Raw genomic sequence first — 19,511 nt, 5'->3', positions numbered from 1 at the left:
TGACGAATAGAAGAAATGGTGAGAAAAAGGCATGGGCATGTTTGAGTTTTCTTATTTTCATTCAATTTTGTGGACTGTTGGGTTTTTTAAAATAATAATTTATATGAGCTGAAATAGGATTTGATAGACTAAGACTAATAAGTTATACTTAAGGCACTTGTTTTCTTCTTTCTTTTCATAATTTATTTCTGTCTCTACTGCCTTTATCCTCATCACACATTTTACTTGATGCATTCTACCAATTTACTTGACGTTCTGCAGGTACAGTACTATTTTATATGGCATATGTTATAATTTGACAAGATTTTTTGATGATAAGTTCCTTAGGTACATTATAAGTCAATATGCAATGATATACGACCAAATAGTTTCCTTGCCTTTATTTTTCTGAATCTAGCATTTAATCGAATAAACATGCAGTGACACTCCCAGCCTCTTATATAGGTAAGCATATTTATGCCAGGACCAATACAATTTATTTTTAAAATATCAGGTAAGAAGTTTTCAAATGTAATCTTAAATTCATAGTGAACATTGGAAGCATACGTGTCAAAATAAGTTTGAAGTATTCTCAAATCTCACTGATTGTGAAGACCTCAAAAGAAAGAGCCAAATATTACATTTAGTTACACAGAAATATAAAGGGTCTTGAATGTAAATCTTTCTGATTAAAGATGCTATGGACTGCTAATTTGTATCCTCCCCTTGATTTACATGTTGAGGTCCCAACGTCCAACGTGATTTTATTTGGAGGTAGGGCCTTTGGGAGGTAATTATGTTTAGATGAGGTCATGAGGATGGAGCCTTGGAGAACTAGTATCCTTATAAGATGAGGAAGAGACACCAGAGCTCTCTCTCCCCTTGCCCCACAAGTGAAGACACAGTGAGAAGGTGGCCATATGCAAACTAAGAAAAGCCCTATCATTAAGAACTGAATATACTGGCACCTTGATCTGGGACTTCCCAGCTCCCAAAACTGTGAGAAGTAAATGTCTGCTATTTAAGCCACCCAATATGTCACATTTTGTTGTAGCAATCCAAGCTGACTAAGGAGGACTAAGTGTCAAACTGTTCTTCTGGACAAGTAGAAAACAGACTTCTAGACCTAGATAGATTTCTAAGAGCCAGAAGTAGGTATAAGCTAGACTGCAAGGTGAAATAGTTTGGATATTGGTCCCTGCCCAAATATCATGTTGAAATACAATCCTCAATGTTGGAGGCAGGGCCTGGTGGGAGGTAATTGGATCACTGGGGCAAATTTCTCATGATTGGTTTAGCAACATCCTCTTGGTGCTGTAACTTGCAATAGTGAGTAAGTTTTCATGAGATCTGGTTGTTTAAAAGTATGTGACTCCTCACCTCTCTTATTCCAGCTTTTGCCATGTGACATGCCTGTTCCTCTTTTGTCTTCCACCATGAGTAAAAGCTCCCTGAGGCCTCCTCAGAAGCTAAGCAGGTGCAAGCCCCATGCTTGTACAGCCTGCAAAAGCATAAGCCAATTAAATCTCTTTTCTTTATAAATTACCCAGTCTCAGGCATTTCTTTATAGCAATGCAAGAATGGCAAAATGCATAAGATTAAAGCCTGGAGCCAAGGAAACTCAAAGACTATGCCTGAGCAGTAACTTCCAGAATGGTGCATGAAAATCTCTGTGAATCTTTTCCCTAATTAAACAACCATAACTGATAAAATTTATAAAAGAAGAATCACCCAAGCACTTAAATACTTTGTAAATTGTCCTATAGAGCAGGACTAGGGAGATTTTTCTCAGGTGCAGGGGCATTCTGCAAGAGCAGGGAGTTCCACAGCTCATTTCAAGGGAACTGACTTTATTTGGAATAGTTCAATATTCTGGGAACTGTTGAAAAAAATAGGCAATTTGCTGGTATTTCAAGAGTACCTTGGATTTGTTTTAATCAGGCATGGTAAGATAGGAAGACACCAGAATTGGTTGTCACAAAATAATAAGTTTATTATATTTATAGATTCCTGGAAATGGGAGGCATGGTACACCAAACACACACAGGGAAACACTGGAGTTGTTCAGGATCTGAGAAAGCAGGGAAAAGTGTGACTAAGAGCCTTTATTGTGTTTTCTATGGGGAAAAAGAGTAAGATTCGTTAGTTTAAATAATTTCAGTGAGCTCTGAGATATAAGAAAATGTCCCTAGACTTCTGATACTTGGCTCTGGGATGATTGGGACAGATGAATAGTAGAGTCAGTGTGACAGCCTGATAAGAGAGGTGGTTGGGGTATGGCTATGAATTAGTTGGTTTGCATTTGAAAAGTATGCTCCCACGTGAGTTGTTTACTATCTCTAGTAATTGATTAATCCTAGTTATGGGCATTCCCTACAGGGTCAGAAAAGCCCCCAGATGAAAACGTCAGAATACAGAAAGACATGGTTAATGCCAGCTGTAAGGAATTAAGAGGAGGCTGGTAGTACCGTGAGAGCTAAACGATAGTTAACCAGAAGATTAATAAAAAGAACCAGGGAAAGAGATAGTTGTTGGGTTGGAACAAACCTCACAGACTGGCTTCAAAGTTTAACCTGGCAAAGGGGCCCAAATTTAATTGGATCAGACTATAGAGAAACTTATGTCCAGGGAATTAATGGAATAATAACATGATCAGCCAGCAGTTAGTCAAAGCTAACTGCTCAGTGTGACACTAACAGAAATATGTAGCTTACTAGAGACATCAAAGAAAGAGATAGTAAAAAAATTGCCTTTCTAAAAGAACTTTCATCCTAAGATGTATATGTGTATGCCCAAGATTACGCTCCTGAACTGACATCAGGGACTACACACCATGGGGGAAATGAAATTCATTAAAGTACTCCAACTAAGTAACTAAACAAATAAACAAACAAACAAAATAACAACAACCCATAGCCCCAAGAAAGAAAGAATAGGTATTCAGAGTTCAATGTCATATAAAATGGCCAGTTTTCAACAAAAAATTATGAGATGTACATAGAAGTAAAACCTGTAAATTGTAGAGAAATTTTAAAAAGGCAATGGTACCTGCCTTGGAGAGGATGTACATGTTAGACTCAGCAGACAAATTTCAAAGCAAATCTTAAAAATATGTTCAAAGAACCAAAGGAAACAAGCCTTAAATAGAAAAAGAAGGTATGATGACAGTGTTTCATTGTGTAAAGAATGTCAATAGAGAAGGAAAGAAATTATTTTTTAAAAAACTAAGTGAAAATTCTCAAGTTGAAAACTGCAATAAACAAAGTTAAGAATTTAATAGAGGGGCTCAGTGGTATGTTTGATCTGGCAAAAGGAAGTGTGATGTTGAAGATTATTAGAGAATATGAAATATGAAGAATATGAAAAAACAGAATGAATAGAAATGAACAGAATTTCAAAAAATGTCAGACAATGTTTAGTGCAACAACATAGATATAATAGGACTACAGGAAGGAGAGGAGAGGAAGAAAGGGGTATAAAAATATTCAAAGACATAATAGAGCTATAGTGGCTGGTAACTTTCTACATTTAATAAAAACAGATATTAATCTGCAAATCCAAGGAGCTCAGGAAACTTCAAGTAGGATAAATACAAAAGATATTCACACCCAGAAAATTACATTCAAAATGTTGAAAGACAATGGCAATTAGAAAATTCTGAGAACAGGAAGAGAAAAACAACCCATCACTTCAAGTAAACTGTAATAAGTCTAGCAGCTGACTTCTCATTAGAAACAATGGAGGACAGAGGCAGTGGAAAGTCAAATTCAAAGTAAAGTAATAAATTGAAAGGGGAAAAAAAAAAAACCCTGTCAAGAAATAATCATATATCCAATAAAACTAACTTTAAAAAATGAAGGTGAAATAAAAATATCTTCAAATAAACAAAAATGGATAGAATTTGTTGTAAGCAGATACGCCTTGCAACAAACATTAAAGTTCTAAATGAAAGTGAACTCAGACCATAGTTCAAATCCACATGATTAAAAGAGAGTGCCAGTGAAAGTACTTATTTATGTAATTATTTTTAAAAGTATATTTGCAAATTTCTCCTAACTGACTTAAAAGCAATCATTTGAATAATATGTACATAACTGTATTATTGGGCTTGTAACACATAGAAATATGATATATTAGAAAATATCACAAATAAGATGAATTAGAGCAAAACAGTATTGGAATAATTATATGATACCAATAGTACCTGGAATTCAGTGGAACAAATGAAGAGAACTAAAAAGGTTAATAAAATAAGGCATAAATATATAATTGCTCTTCTTTCTTTTCTTAGGTTCTTTAAAAGACATAAAGTTGTATAAAGTAATAATTATAACAATATATCATTAGGTTTGTAACATATATAACCTACAAAACACTAATTTAGTACAAAGAAGCAGAAGAGTAGAAATGAACAAAACTTCTGAGTAATATGGGATTATAAAAAGAGGCCAAATCTATGAATCACTGGTGTCCCTGAAAGAGATAGGGAGAATAGAAGCAATTTATTTCAGGTTATCATCCATGAGAATCTCCTCAACCTAGCTAGAGAGGCCAGATTTAACCAGGAAATGTGAAAAACACCTGCAAAATACTTCACAAGAATATCAGCCCCAAGACATATAATTATCAGATTCCCCAAGGTCAGAAAAAAAGTTAATGGCATCGAGAATGAAAGATCATGTCACCTATAAAGAGAAGCACATCAGACTAACAGTGGACCTCTCAGCAGAAACCCTACAAGTGGGAAGATATCGAGGTACTATATTCAACATTCTTAAGGAAGAAATTCCAACACAGAATTTTGTATCTAGTCAAAGTAAACATAAGCGAAGGAGACATAAGATTCTTTTTAGACAAGCAAATGTTGAGGGAATTCATTGTCACCAGACCCGCCTTACAAGAGCTCCTGAAAGAAGCACTAAATATGGAAAGGAAATATTATTACCAGCCACTACAAAAATTCACTTAAGTACACAGACCAGTGATACTGTTAAAGCAACCACACAAACAAATCTGCATAACTCAGAAAACAACATAATGATAGGATCAAATCCACATGTATCAATAGTAACCTTGAATTTATATTGACTAAATGCCCCAATTAAAAGGCACAGAGTAGCAAGCTGGATAAAGAAGCAAGACCCAATGGTATACTGTCTTCAAGAGACCCATCTGACTTGCAATGATATCTATAGGCTCAAAATAAAGTGATGGAGGAATATCTAAGAAGCAAATGAAAAAGAGAAAAAAAAAGCAGTGGTTGCAATCCTAATTTTACACAAAACAGACATTAAACCAAAAAAGAACAAAAAAGACAAAGAAGGGCATTACACAATGGTAAAGGCTGCAGTTTAACAAGAAGATGTGACTACCCTAAATATATGTGCACTCAACACAGGAGCATCCAGATTCATAAAGCAAGTTCTTAGAAACTAGGAGCATCCAGATTCATAAAGCAAGTTCTTAGAAACTATCAAAGAGACTTAGACTCCCACACAACCCCACTGACAGTATTACACAAATCACTGAGGCAGAAAATTAATAAACATATTCAGGACCTCACCTCAATACTGGACCAAATGGACCTGATAGAAATCCACAGAACTCTCCACCCAAAAACAACAGAATATATATTCTTCTCATCACTGCAAGGCACATACTATAAAATTGACCACACAATTGGACATAAAACATTCTTCAGCAAATGTAAAAGAACCAGAATCATACCAACCACTCTGTTGGACAACAGCACAATCAAAATAGAAATCAAGACTAAGAAAACCACTCAAAACCATGCAATTGCATAGAAATTAAACAATCTACTTCTGAATGACTTTGGGGTAAATAATGAAATTAAGGCAAAAATCAAGAAATTCTTTGAAACTAAAGAGAACAAAGATAAACCAGAATCTCTGCCACACAGCTAAGGCAGAATTAAGACGGAAATTTATAACACTAAGTGCCCATATCAGAAAGTTACAAAGATCACAAATTGGCATTATAACATCACATAATGAGCATACTAATCCCAAAGCTAGCAGAAGACAAGAAGTAACCAAAATCAGAGCTGAAATGAAGAAGATTGAGACTCAGAAAACCATTCAAAAGATCAATAAATCCAGGAGTTGGTTTTTGTGAAAAAATTAATAAGATATAAGGCTAACTAGACTAGTGGAAAAGAGAAGAGAGAAGATCCAAAAATAACACAATTAGAAATGACAAAGAGGATGTTACCACTGACTTCAAAAAATATATAAATAACTATGAGAGACTACTATAAATACTTCTATGCAGACAAACTAGAAAATCTAACAGAAATGGATAAACTCCTGGAAATATACCCCTTCCCAAGACTGAACCAGGAAGAAACTGCATCCCTGAAAAGACAATAACAAGCTCCAAACTTGAATCAGTAATAGCCTACCAACCAAAATAAGCTTATGACCAGATTCTAGAAGATTCTAGCACATGAACAAAGAAGAGCTGGTATTCACCTGACACTATTCCAAAAAATTGAAGAAGAGGGATGCTTTTCCAATGCATTCAATGAGGCTTTCATTATCCTAATACCAAAACCTTTCAGATAAACAACAAAACAAGAAAACTTCAGGTCAACATCTTTGATGAGCATTTTTGCAAAAATCCTTAACAAAATACTAGCAAACCAAATTCAGCTGCACATCAAAAAGCTAATCCAACATGATCAAGTGGGCTTTATCCCTGGGATGTAAGTTTGGTTCAACATACACAAATCAATAAATGTAATTCATCACAAAAACAGAATTCAAGACAAAAACTACATGATTCTCTCAATAGATACAAAAAAAAGGCTTTTAATAAAATTCAATATCCCTTCATGTTAAAAACTCTAATAAACTAGGTATCAAAGAAACATATCTCAAAATAATAAAAGCCATCTATGACAAACTCACACCTAACAACATACTGAATGGGCAAAAACTGACACAAGACAAGAATGTTCTCTCTCAATACTCCTATTCAATATGGTATTAGAAGTCCTGACCAGAGAAGTCAGGCAAGAGAATGAAATAAACAGCATTAAAATAGGAAGATAGGACATCAAACTATCGCTGTTTGCAGACTACATGAGTCTATATCTAGAAAACTTCATAATCTCAGCCAATAAAAAATCCTTAAGTTGTTAGACAACTACAACAATGATAGATTGGATAAAGAAAATGTGCCACATATACACCATGGAATACTATGCAGCCATAAAAAAGGATGAGTTCATGTCCTTTTCAGGGACATGGATGAAGCTGGAAAACATTATCCTCAGCAAACTAACCCAAGAACAGAAAACCAAACACTGCATGTTCTCACTCGTAAGTGGGAGTTGATCAATGAGAACACTTGGACACAGAGAGGGGAACATCACACACCAGAGCCTGTCAGCAGGTGGAGGGCTAGGGGAGGGATAGCATTAGGAGAAATACCTAATGTAGATGACAGGTGGATGGGTGCAGCAAACCACCATGGCACATGTATACCTATGTAACAAACCTGCACATTCTGCACATGTATCCCAGAACTTAAAGTAAAACAAAAACAAACAAACAAACAAAAACACTACAGCAAAATCTCAGGATACAAAATCTATATACAAAATAACTACCATTCCTATAAACCAACAACAGTCAACCTAAGCACCAAATCAGAAACGAACTCCCATTCACAATTGCCACAAAAAGAATAAAATACCCAGAAATACAGCTAACTAGGGAGGTGAAAGATCTTTACAATGATAATTACAAACACTGCTCAAATAAATCAGAGATGACACAGTCAAATGGGAAAACATTCCATGCTCATGGAAAGGAAAAATTAACATCATTATAATGTCCATATTGCCCAAAGCAATTTATAGATTTAATGCTATTCCTATCAAACTACCATTGAAATTCTTCACATAATTTTAAAAAACTATTTTCAAATTCATACAAAATTTTAAAAGAGCCTGAATAGCCAAGGCAATCCTAAGCTAAAAGACCGAAGCTGGAGGCATCATGTTACCCAACTTCAAACTATACTACAGGGCTATAATAACCAAAACAACATGGTACTGGTACAAAAACAGGCATATAGATGAATGGAACAGAATAGAGAGCCCAGAAATAAAGCCACACACCTACAACCATCTGATCTTCAACCAAGCTGACAAAAACAAGCAATGGAGGATGGACCACCCTATTCAATAAATTGTGCTAGGCTTACTGGCTAGCCCTATGCAGAAAACTGAAACTGGGCCTCTTCCTTACACCATATACAAAGATCAATTCAATACCCAGGTGAACATGTTCTAGAGTAGACCCCAAGCAAACTGCACCAGACCTGCAGAAGAGGGACCTGCCCGTTATAAGAAGAAAACACAAACAAATAGAAGGCAGCAACAACAACAACATCAACAAAAAAGACCCCATAAAAACTCCATCCAAATAGATTGAAAGTAAAAGAATGGACAAGGAGATACATATAAACAGCAATCGTAAGAAAGCTGAATGGCAATATATCACACACAAAAAAGTTTGTACCTGAAAAAAATACATCCCTAAAAACACAAAGCAAAAGTTAACAGAATAGAGGGGGAAAAAAAGAAATAATTCAACAATAATAGTTGAACACTTCAATGATCTGACTTTAAAGAATATATCAGCTAGGGGCTGGGCTCAGTGGCTCACGCCTGTAATCCCACCACTTTGGGAGGCCAAGGTGGGCAGACCACAAGGTCAGGAGATAGAGACCATCCTGGTTAATACAGTGAAACCCTGTCTCTACTAAAAATACAAAAAAAAAATCAGCCAGGTGTGGTGGCAGGCGCCTGTAATCCCAGCTACTCAGGAGGCTGAGGCAGGAGAATCACTTGAACCCAGGAAGCAGAGATTGCAGTGAGCTGAGATCATGCCACTGCACTCCAGCCTAGGCGACAGAATGAGATTCCATCTCAAAAAAATAAATAAAAACAGAATATATCAGCTAGGAAGAAGATCAACAGGAGTATACAAAACTTGAAAAACAGTAAAACAACTAGGACTATCTATAGACTATATCCATAAACACTACACATAGACTACCTCTACAGACACTACCAGAGAAAGCAGAATGTACATTTTTTTCAAGAGTACATGAAAAATTCTCTAGTATAGACCACATGCTAGGACATAAAGCAACAAATAAACCTCAACAAATTTAAAATGATAACAAAGGTGTTCTCCAACCACAATTGAGTAAAATAGAAATCAATAATCAAAAAAATTTGGGAAACTCAAACATACTTGGAAATTGAACAACACACTCTTACATAAGCAATAGGTCAAATTTTAAAAGTCACAAATTAAATTAGAAAATTCTTTGAGATTAATAACATTTTTAGAGATAACATTTTTAAATATCAATACTTAGGTAGTTAAAGCAGTCATAGAGGGAAATTTTTAGCTGTAAATATCTACCTTAAAATAATCAATCACACAGTCTTCTGAGACAATGATGAAAGAAGAGCAAAACACAGTAAAGATTACAATGGAAATAATTAAACAGAAAAGAGGAAAACAATGGAAAAAAATTAACCAAACCAAAAGTTGGCTCTTCAAGAAGATCAACAAAATGGAAAAATCTTTAGCTAAACTGACCAAGAAAAAAAGAGAGAAGTCTCATGTCACTAAAACAGGACTAAAAAGGAGACATTACTACCAACCTTACAGAAATAATAAAAGATGTTAAGGGAATACTAGAAACAAATGTATGCCAACAAATTCACTAACTTAAATGAAATAGGAAAACTCCTAGAAGGACACAAACTAATGAAACTTACACAAGAAGAAACAGAAAATTTAAATACATACTCGCTAAGCAAATACATTTAATTAGTCATTAAAAATCTTCCTAAAGAAAATAGCCTAGCCCAGATTTACTAGTCATGAAGTAAATTATTATCAAATTAATAATCATTTGTTATTAGTAACAATAAACTATTAATTTAAAGAAGAATTAGTATCAATTACTCAACAGCTCTTCTGAAAAATATGAGGGAGCACATTTTCACTTATTCTATGAGTCTAGAATTACCCTGATACCCAAAAACAGACAAATAAATCATAAAAAGAAAGACTACATACCAATATGTCTTATGAATGTAGGCAAAAAAAATCCACAACAAAATATTAGCAAATAAAAGCAATATTTAAAAGGAACTATGTACCATGATAAAGGGGAATTTGTCTAAGGAATGTAAGGTTGGTTTTGCACCTGAAAATCTATTAAAGTAATCTACCATATGCATGTAATTAAAAAAAGAACCATATAATCATCTGAGGGGATTCAGAAAAAGCATTTGACATAATCCAAAGGCCTTTTATGAAAAAAATTCATCAGATTAGAAATAGAAGAAAACTTCCTTAGCCTGAAAAAGCATCTACAAAAATCCTACAGCTTACCTTATAATTAATGGTGAAACTGAATGCTTTCCAGATAAGATCAGAGACAAGGCAAGAATGTCCACTCTCGCCACTTCCATTCGACATTGCACCTGGATAGTCTAATTAGGGCAATTATGTAAAAAAACAAAAAAGTCATCCCATTTGGGAAGGAATAAGTAAAAAATAGTAATAATAATGCCATCCTAATTAGGAAAGAAGAAATAAGACAATTTCTTTTTGCAGATGACATGACCTAGTGTATAGAAAATACTAGAGAATACACTAAAAGCTTTTATAACTAATAAGTGAATTCAGCAAGATTGCAAGGTATAAGATCAATGTAGAAAACTCAGCTGCATGTCTGCTGGCAATGGACAATTCTAAAATGAAATTAACAACATTAACATTTACCACAGCATCAAAACTAATAAATACATAGGAATAAATTTAACCAAAAAAGTGCAAAACTTGTGCACTGAAAACTAAAAAATATTGATAAGAGAAATTAAAGAATGCCTAAGTAAAAGGAGCACATCCCACATTTATGGATCAAAAATCTTATAATAGTTAAGATTGCAGTAGTTCCCAAATTGATCTACAGATTCCAGACTCATCACAATCCCTATCAAAATTTTAGCTGTCCCCAACTTTTACTGTGCAGAAATTGGCAAGCTGATCCTAAATTCATATGGAAATGAAAGAAACCAGAATAGCCCAAACAATCTTGAGAAAGAAGAAAAAAGTTGGAGGACTCACACTCCCTGGTTTCAAAATATACAAGAAAAGTACAATAGTCAAGACAGGGTGGTATTGGCATAAATATACACATATACATCAATGGTATATAATTAAGAGTCCAGAAATAAACTCTCACATTTACGATCAATAAATTGTCAACAAGGATTCCAGGAAAATTTAATACAGGAAAGAATGGTGCTGAGACAACTGGATATCCACAAGCAAAATAATGAAGAAAGATTCATTCCTTACACTCTACACAAAAATTAACTTCATGTAAATTGTAGACTTATATATAAGATCTAAAACTATAAAACTCTGAAGAAAAAAGAGGAGTGAATCTTAGTAACCTTGGATTAAGAAAACCTTCTGTAACCCCAGCACTTTGGGAGGCCGAGATGGGCAGATCATGAGGTCAGGAGTTCGAGATCAGCCTGGCCAACACAGTGAAACCCTGTCTCTACTAAAAATACAAAAAAGAAAAGAAAAAATCAGCCAGGCGTGGTGGTGGGTGCCTATAGTCCCAGCTACTCAGGAGGCTGAGGCAGGAGAATGGCTTGAACCCAGAAGGCGGAGGTTGCAGTGAGCCGAGATCACACCATTGCACTCCAGCCTGGGTGACAGAGGGAGGCTCTGTCTGCGGGGAAAAAAAAAAAAGAAAACCTTCTGAGATATGACCCCAAAAGTGTAACAATAAAATAAAAAATTGAAACATTGAGTTGCAATAATATTAAAAACTTTTGTACTTCCAAGGACACTATCAGAAAAGGAAAAAGACAACCACAGAATGAAACAAAATGTTTGCAAATTATATATTTGATAAGTTACATGTATCCACAATATGAACAAACTTTTATAACTCTTACACCTCAATAATAAAAAGATAACAAAATTAAAGGTGAACAAAGGATCTGAAATGATATTTTTCAAGACATTGGCTCTTACATAAAGAGCCAGTAAGAACCAGAAATAATGCTCAACCTCATTAGCCATTAGGGAAGTGTAAATGAAAATCACATTGAGATACAACAACAACAATAATAAAGGACAAATAAAAAAGTATTGGTGAGTATGTGAGAAATTGTAAACTTCATAAACTGGTGGTGGGAATGTAAATGGTGCACAGGCTTGAAGCACAGCTGCGCAGTTCTCAGATGTTAAACGTGGAATTACCATGTGGTCTCTCAATTCCGCTCGTAGGTATACACCCAAGAGAAATGTAAATGTATATCCGCACAAAAACTAATACATGAATGTGTACAGCAGTATTATTCATAATAACCAAAAAGAACAGCCAAAAAGAAGAAACAAGCCAAGTGTTCATCACTGATTAATGGACAAATAAATAAAATGTGGTAGGTCTATACTATGGAATGTTATTAAGCAATAAAAAGGAATGAAGTACTGATATGGGCTACAACTGGAATGAACCTTGAAAACAATATTGAGTGAAATCAACTAGTCACAAATGTGTGATTCCATTTGTATGAAAATCTAGAATAAGTAAACTTATACAAACAGAAAGTAGATTCGTTGTTGCTATGTTGAGTGGTGGCTGGAGTTGGTGGGTGGAAGGTAGAGGAGTGGGTACAGGATTTCTTTTTGGGGTGACATAATGTTCTAAAATCAGATTGTGGTGATGATGGTACAACTCTGAATATACTAAAAGACATTGAATTGTACACTTTTTTGCTCATGTTTTTTGTACATTTTTGCTCATGTTTTTTTTTTTTTTTTTTTTTTTTTTTTCAAAAAGAGCCATGCCCAGAGGGAAAGTTGGAATCTAAAGCCAAGTTTTCGTTTAAAAGGAAACATTAATCTAAAGAGGTTAGCCAGAGAAACTTGAACCAAAGATAAGACAGCACACTGTTCAGAATGGTCAATAAGAGCCTAAAAACAGTACCCTTGGAATGAAGCGAAACTGAAGTCCCAAAGATTAAAACTGTTAGACATACAGTAAATTACAGAGTACTGAGTTTTACTAGAGGCTGAGGCAGGAGAACCTCTTGAATCCAGGAGGCCAAGGTTGCCGTGAGCCGAGATGGTGCCATTACACTCCAGCCTGGGCAACAAGAACGAAACTCCATCTCAAAAAAAACAAAGGAAACATGAGCAAAAGGATATCTGGGAGACCTAACTCTTTCAGACATCACTTTTTGAGCTTCTTTTCTAGCACTTGGATGCAGTTTAATTGGGGGATGAGTAATGCTAACTGCATAGAAAGCAAGCTGGTAGAGGGAAGTCTTTGAGTTTTGGGATCTCTTGCTTTCTATGTTTTGCAACTCCATAGCCCTGTTTAATCAAGTAACTATCTATTATTCAGTCTAGTGGCAGCCCATAAATTATAGAATAATTTATTTTTAAAAATCTAGACAGACCAGATATATGCAGCTAAAAGCAATCCTAGATAAGAAATTATTACACAGCAACTCCTCAGGTCTCTCATTCATCCTTTTGCTAGTAAATTCCATCAGTCAATATTTGCAAGGAGCTCTGGTTGGCATGAAAATTGCCTTAGGCACCCCTGAGGATAAACAAGTTACAAACTAATGAGCCCTTTTCTTCCTCATAGCCATAAGTCCTATTTATTAGGGTGTCTACAACTCTGCTGGTTGGTGGAGAAGAGGTTTGAGCGGCTCAGATAATAATACAGCCTTTATTCTCCTAACAAATCTTTACTTAAATGTTGTGTATACATTATTATATATCAAATAATCATCATTACAGGATCCTTACATTGGCTCTGCCTTATAAGATGGAATAAACAAACTTGAAAATCTTCATATGTGAGCAACCATAAAGATAAGAAAACTTTTTGGAGGCTGAGGCAGGTGGATCATTTGAGGTCAGTAGTTTGAAACCTGCCTGGCCAACATAACAAAACCCTGTCTCTACTAAAAATACAAAAATTAACTGGGCGTGGTGTTGGGCGCCTGTAATCCCAGCTACTCAGGAGGCTGAGGCAGGAGAATGGCTTGAACCCCAGGGGCGGAGCTTGCAGTGAGCCGAGATCACGCCATTGCACTCCAGCCTGGGCAACATAGTGAACTCCATCTCAAAAAAAAAGATAATACTCAAAATTATAACATGAGACAAGTCCTGAAAAACTGAAGAGTATTTAATCAGGAGGTGAAAAATTTGGCTTCAGAAGAGAAAATGCTAAGGAAGGAACATAACACACATCTTCAAATACCTTAAGGGCCTGTCTCTGGAAGAGGAGTTAATCCCTTATGGGTGAACTCAGGAAATAATGGGTAGAACTGATAGAGAGTATATTCTGTTAAAGGATATAAGATGTTGTCTTGGGAGATAAGGAATTTTCTTTTGTGTAGGTAATAATGTGTAGACTGAACTCTCTCTTATCAGAAACACTGTAGATATATTTAGCATTGGAAATGAGGTAGGTGACCTACGTCCTAGTTGGCCCATGACAGTGGCAGGTGTAATTATTCATGGGGCTCCTTTTACTCTCAAAAGTGCTCCAGCACATGACATGGTGTCTTAGAGCAGCGATTTCTCAGCCTGCACTTATATATTACAGTAGTCTGGAAGTATTTTTAAAAGTACTGATACATAAATGTGGTTCCTACATCATATAAAACCAGAATCTTGGGGATGAGATGCAGGCATCGGTAATTTTGAAAGGTTCCCAAGTGATTCTAATGTGCAACAGGTGTTGAGATTCCCTTACCTGGAGGATCTTTTCATCTATTTCAGTGTTAACTGAATCCTTTTATTCTATTTTATCTTAATACATGTTTTACTCCATAAGGAAAGCAAAGTTTGAAACTGCTACTATTATAGTAATGGAGGGAATAAAACAAACAGTAGGGATTAAGACAAACTGCAACACAGTCATACGTTTTTCTAATTCCATATATATATATACACACACACATACATATATATATATGCTTTTATTACCCCCACCGGAAAAAAAAAAAAAGAGTTCCTTTTCATTCCCCTCCCAAAAACCTGATGACATTTTTAAGCTTAAGTGTTCTTTTATCAAGTGGAAAATGGATTCTATGAAGCTTTTATTTCCTTAGGAAAACCTGAGTCCACCAAGATTTCTACACTACACTTACATCCTTTCTTTAATGAGGTAATTATTCTGTCAAGTATTGGGCTAAGAGGTTTACCACGTGTGCAACATTGAATTAAATTGGTGCACAGTAGAGATGGCAGTCGTTGAGCTTTCTTATTAGTTTATTAAATTTGATCCTTTGAAATATTTTACCACTTAGCCATGAGCCTCTGAGTTCACTTTAATGAGTCTAGTCCTCTTTCAGCTGCTTCTTGAAAATGGTTTCACTTTTTATCCTGCTGTCAAATGAGCTACAAGCTAATAATGTGTTTTTCTTTCTGTAATTCCTGGGAGGAAAAACAAAACCCACTCCAGTCCATTGTTTCCATGGAACTTTCATTTAAAGGATGAAGATGAATGATGAGGACTGGAAAACACCATGTGTGTGTCCCAACTTTACATTTTTAGAGATAAAATTCACCTAAGATTTATGAAATGTTACTACACAGGAATATATTTTATAAAGTTGATACCAGTTTGTACACATTTTAAGAGATGCATAGTTCCTCTGTTTCACTTCATTATGAAACATAAAGTGGGGACTGAAACTATTGAATTTTAAGAGAAGGGTAAGTATTGTGTGTAGTTTTCCATTGTGCTTGGGAATCATCGTTCTCTAACCTGGGATCTTAGGCTGAAAAGCTGAAAATCCTTCACTTACTAACATCTGGCTTGAAAAATAGGTAACTCAATACAGAGAAACTAACTCTGTTTCCAATTCCTGCTATAAATGATGTGTTCTTGCCATCAGCTATGGCAGGCAGCTGACACTCCTCCTCTCTTTCTCTGTGTGCTCCAATGTACCTCATTTGCCCAGAGCCTCAGAAAACATGTTTGCAGACTAGAAATCATACAGTATAATTATTTCACAAAACAGAACAAAATTAGTCACCAAAACAACTGACACTAAGTAATAAATTTGCATAGGAAAGGCGTTTCATCCCTATTTGTCTTTCAGATGTCTAATCCTTTTCTGACTCCCTCTGTCTCATCTGATGACAGAGTGGATCTTTTCCTGTAAAAAAAGACAAACAGGCTAGATAACCATGTGAAACAAAGTGAAATAAGTCATGTCCACACTAAAATTTTGTCTTACAGTTTGGTCCAATTCAGTTGCTATTATTTTTTTGCTTCATAGATTTAACTCAGGCTTTGGTAGAAAAGCAGAAATAGTATAACCAGGAAGATCATGTATATTTATGATTACTTATATTTTAGTTGTTTGAATAATATGATATCAGTTCTTTGGTTTCAAGAACCTTTGACAGGCAATCTAATAAATTTGTGTTCAGAAATCTTTTTTTTTTAATTATTTTTTATTTTTATTATACTTTATGTTCTAGGGTACATATGCTCAATGCGCAGGTTATATATGTATACATGTGCCAAGTTGGTGTGCTGCACCCATTAACTCATCATTTACATTAGGTATATCTCCTAATGCTATGCCTCCCCACTCCTTCCACCACACAACAGGCCCTGGTGTATGATGTTCCCCTTCCTGTGTCCAAGTGATCTCATTGTTCAATTCCCACATGAGTGAGAACATGTGCTGTTTGGTTTTCTGTTCTTGCGATAGTTTGCTGAGAATGATGGTTTCCAGCTGCATCCATGTCCCTGCAAAGGACACAAACTCATCCTTTTTTATGGCTGCATAGTATTCCATGGTGTATATGCAACACACTTTCTTAATCCAGTCTGTCATTGATGGACATTTGGGTTGGTTCCAAGTCTTTGCTATTGTGAATAGTGCTGCAATAAATATACATGTGCATATGTCTTTATAGCAGCATGATTTATAATCCTTTGGGTATATACCCAGCAATGGGATGACTGGGTCAAATGGTATTTCTAGTTCTAGATCCTTGAGGAATCACCACACTGTCTTCCACAATGGTTGAACGAGTTTACAGTCCCATCAACCATGTAAAAGTGTTCCTATTACTCCACATCCTCTCCAGCACCTGTTGTTTCCTGACTTATTGATGACTGCCATTTTACCTGGTGTAAGATGGTATCTCATTGTGATTTTGATTTGCATTTCTCTGATGGTGAGTGATGATGAGCATTTTTTCATGTGTCTGTTGGCTGCATAAATGTCTTCTTTTAAGAAGTGTCTGTTCATATCTTTTGCCCACTTTTTGATGGGGTTGTTTGTTTTTTTCTTGTAAATTTGTTTTGAGTTCTTTGTAGGTTTTGGATATTAGTCCTTTGTCAGATGAGCAGATTGCAAAAGTTTTCTCCCATTTTGTAGATTGCCTGTTCACTCTGATGGCAGTTTCTTTTGCTGTGCAGAAGCTCTTTAGTTTAATTAGGTCCCATTTGTCAATTTTGGCTTTTCTTGCCGTTGCTTTTGGTGTTTTAGACATGAAGTCCTTGCCCATGCCTATGTCCTGAACAGTATTGCCTAGGTTTTCTTCTAGGGTTTTTATGGGTTTAGGTCTAACATTTAAGTCTCTAATCCATCTTGAATTAATTTTCGTATAAGGAGTAAGGAAGGGATCCATTTTCAGCTTTCTACATATGGCTAGCCAATTTTCCCAGCACCATTTATTAAATAGGGAATCCTTTCCCCATTTCTTGTTTTTCTCAGGTTTGTCAAAGATCAGATGGTTGTAGATGTGTGATATTATTTCTGAGGACTCTGTTCTGTTCCATTGGTCTATATCTCTGTTTTGGTACCAGTACCATGCTGTTTTGGTTACTGTAGCCTTGTAGTATAGTTTGAAGTCAGGTAGCGTGATGCCTCCAGCTTTGTTCTTATGGCTTAGGATTGTCTTGGCAATGAGGGCTCTTTTTTGGTTCCATATGAACTTTAAAGCAGTTTTTTCCCATTCTGTGAAGAAAGTCATTGGTAGCTTGATGGGGATGGCATTGAATCTATAAACTACCTTGGGCAGTAGGGCCATTTTCATGATATTGATTTTTCCTATCATGAGCACAGAATGTTCTTCCATTTGTTTGTGTCCTCTTTGATTTCACTGAGCAGTGGTTTGGAGTTCTCCTTGAAGAGGTCCTTCATATCCCTTGTAAGTTGGATTCCTAGGTATTTTATTCTCTTTGAAGCTATTGTGAATGGGAGTTCATTCATGATTTGGCTCTCTGTTTGTCTGTTACTGGTGTATAAGAATGCTTGTGATTTTTGCACATTGATTTTGTATCCAGAGACTTTGCTGAAGTTGCTTATCAGCTTAAGGAGATTTTGGGCTGAGACGATGGGGTTTTCTAAATATACAATCATGTCATCTGCAAACAGGGACAATTTGACTTCTTCTTTTCCTAACTGAATACCCTTGATTTCTTTCTCTTGCCTGATTGCCCTAGCCAGAACTTCCAACACTGTGTTGAATAGGAGTGGTGAGAGAGGGCATCCTGTCTTTCGCCAGTTTTCAAAGGGAATTTTTCCAGTTTTTGCCCATTCAGTATGATATTGGCTGTGGGTTTGTCATAAATAGCTCTTATGATTTTGAGATATGTTCCATCAATACCGAATTTATTGAGAGTTTTTAGCATGAACGGCTGTTGAATTTTGTCAAAGGCCTTTTCTGCATCTATTGAGATAATCATGTGGTTTTTGTCTTTAGTTCTGTTTATATGCTGGATTACGTTTATTGATTTGCATATGTTGAACCAGCCTTGCATCCCAGGGATGAAGCCCACTTGATCATGGTGGATAAGCTTTTTGATGTGCTGCTGAATCCGGTTTGCCAGTATTTTATTGAGGATTCCTGCATCGATGTTCATCAGGGATATTGGTCTACAATTCTCTTTTTTTGTTGTGTCTCTGCCAGGCTTTGGTATCAGGATGATGTTGGCCTCATAAAATGAGTTAGGGAGAATTCCCTCTTTTTCTATTGATTGGAATAGTTTCAGAAGGAATGGTACAAGCTCCTCCTTGTACCTCTGGTAGAATTCAGCTGTGAATCCATCTGGTCCTGGACTTTTTTTGCTTGATAGGCTATTAATTATTTCCTCAATTTCAGAGCCTGCTATTGGTCTATTCAGGGATTCAAATTCTTCCTGGTTTAGTCTTGGGAGAGTGTAAGTGTCCAGGAATTTATCCATTTCTTCTAGGTTTTCTAGTTTATTTGCGTAGAAGTGTTTATAGTATTCTCTGATGGTAGTTTGTATTTCTGTGGGGTCGGTGGTGATATCCCCTTTATCATTTTTTATTGTGTCTATTTGATTCTTCTCTCTTTTCTTCTTTATTAGTCTTGCTAGTGGTCTGTCAATTTTGTTGATCTTTTCAAAAAAACCAGCTCCTGGATTCATTG

This window comes from Macaca thibetana, chromosome 18 (genome assembly GCF_024542745.1).
Source record: "Macaca thibetana thibetana isolate TM-01 chromosome 18, ASM2454274v1, whole genome shotgun sequence".
In the NCBI taxonomy this organism is placed as follows: Eukaryota; Metazoa; Chordata; class Mammalia; order Primates; family Cercopithecidae; genus Macaca; species Macaca thibetana.
The sequence above is the reverse complement of the archived record's forward strand: the minus strand, read 5'-3'. Positions refer to the sequence as shown.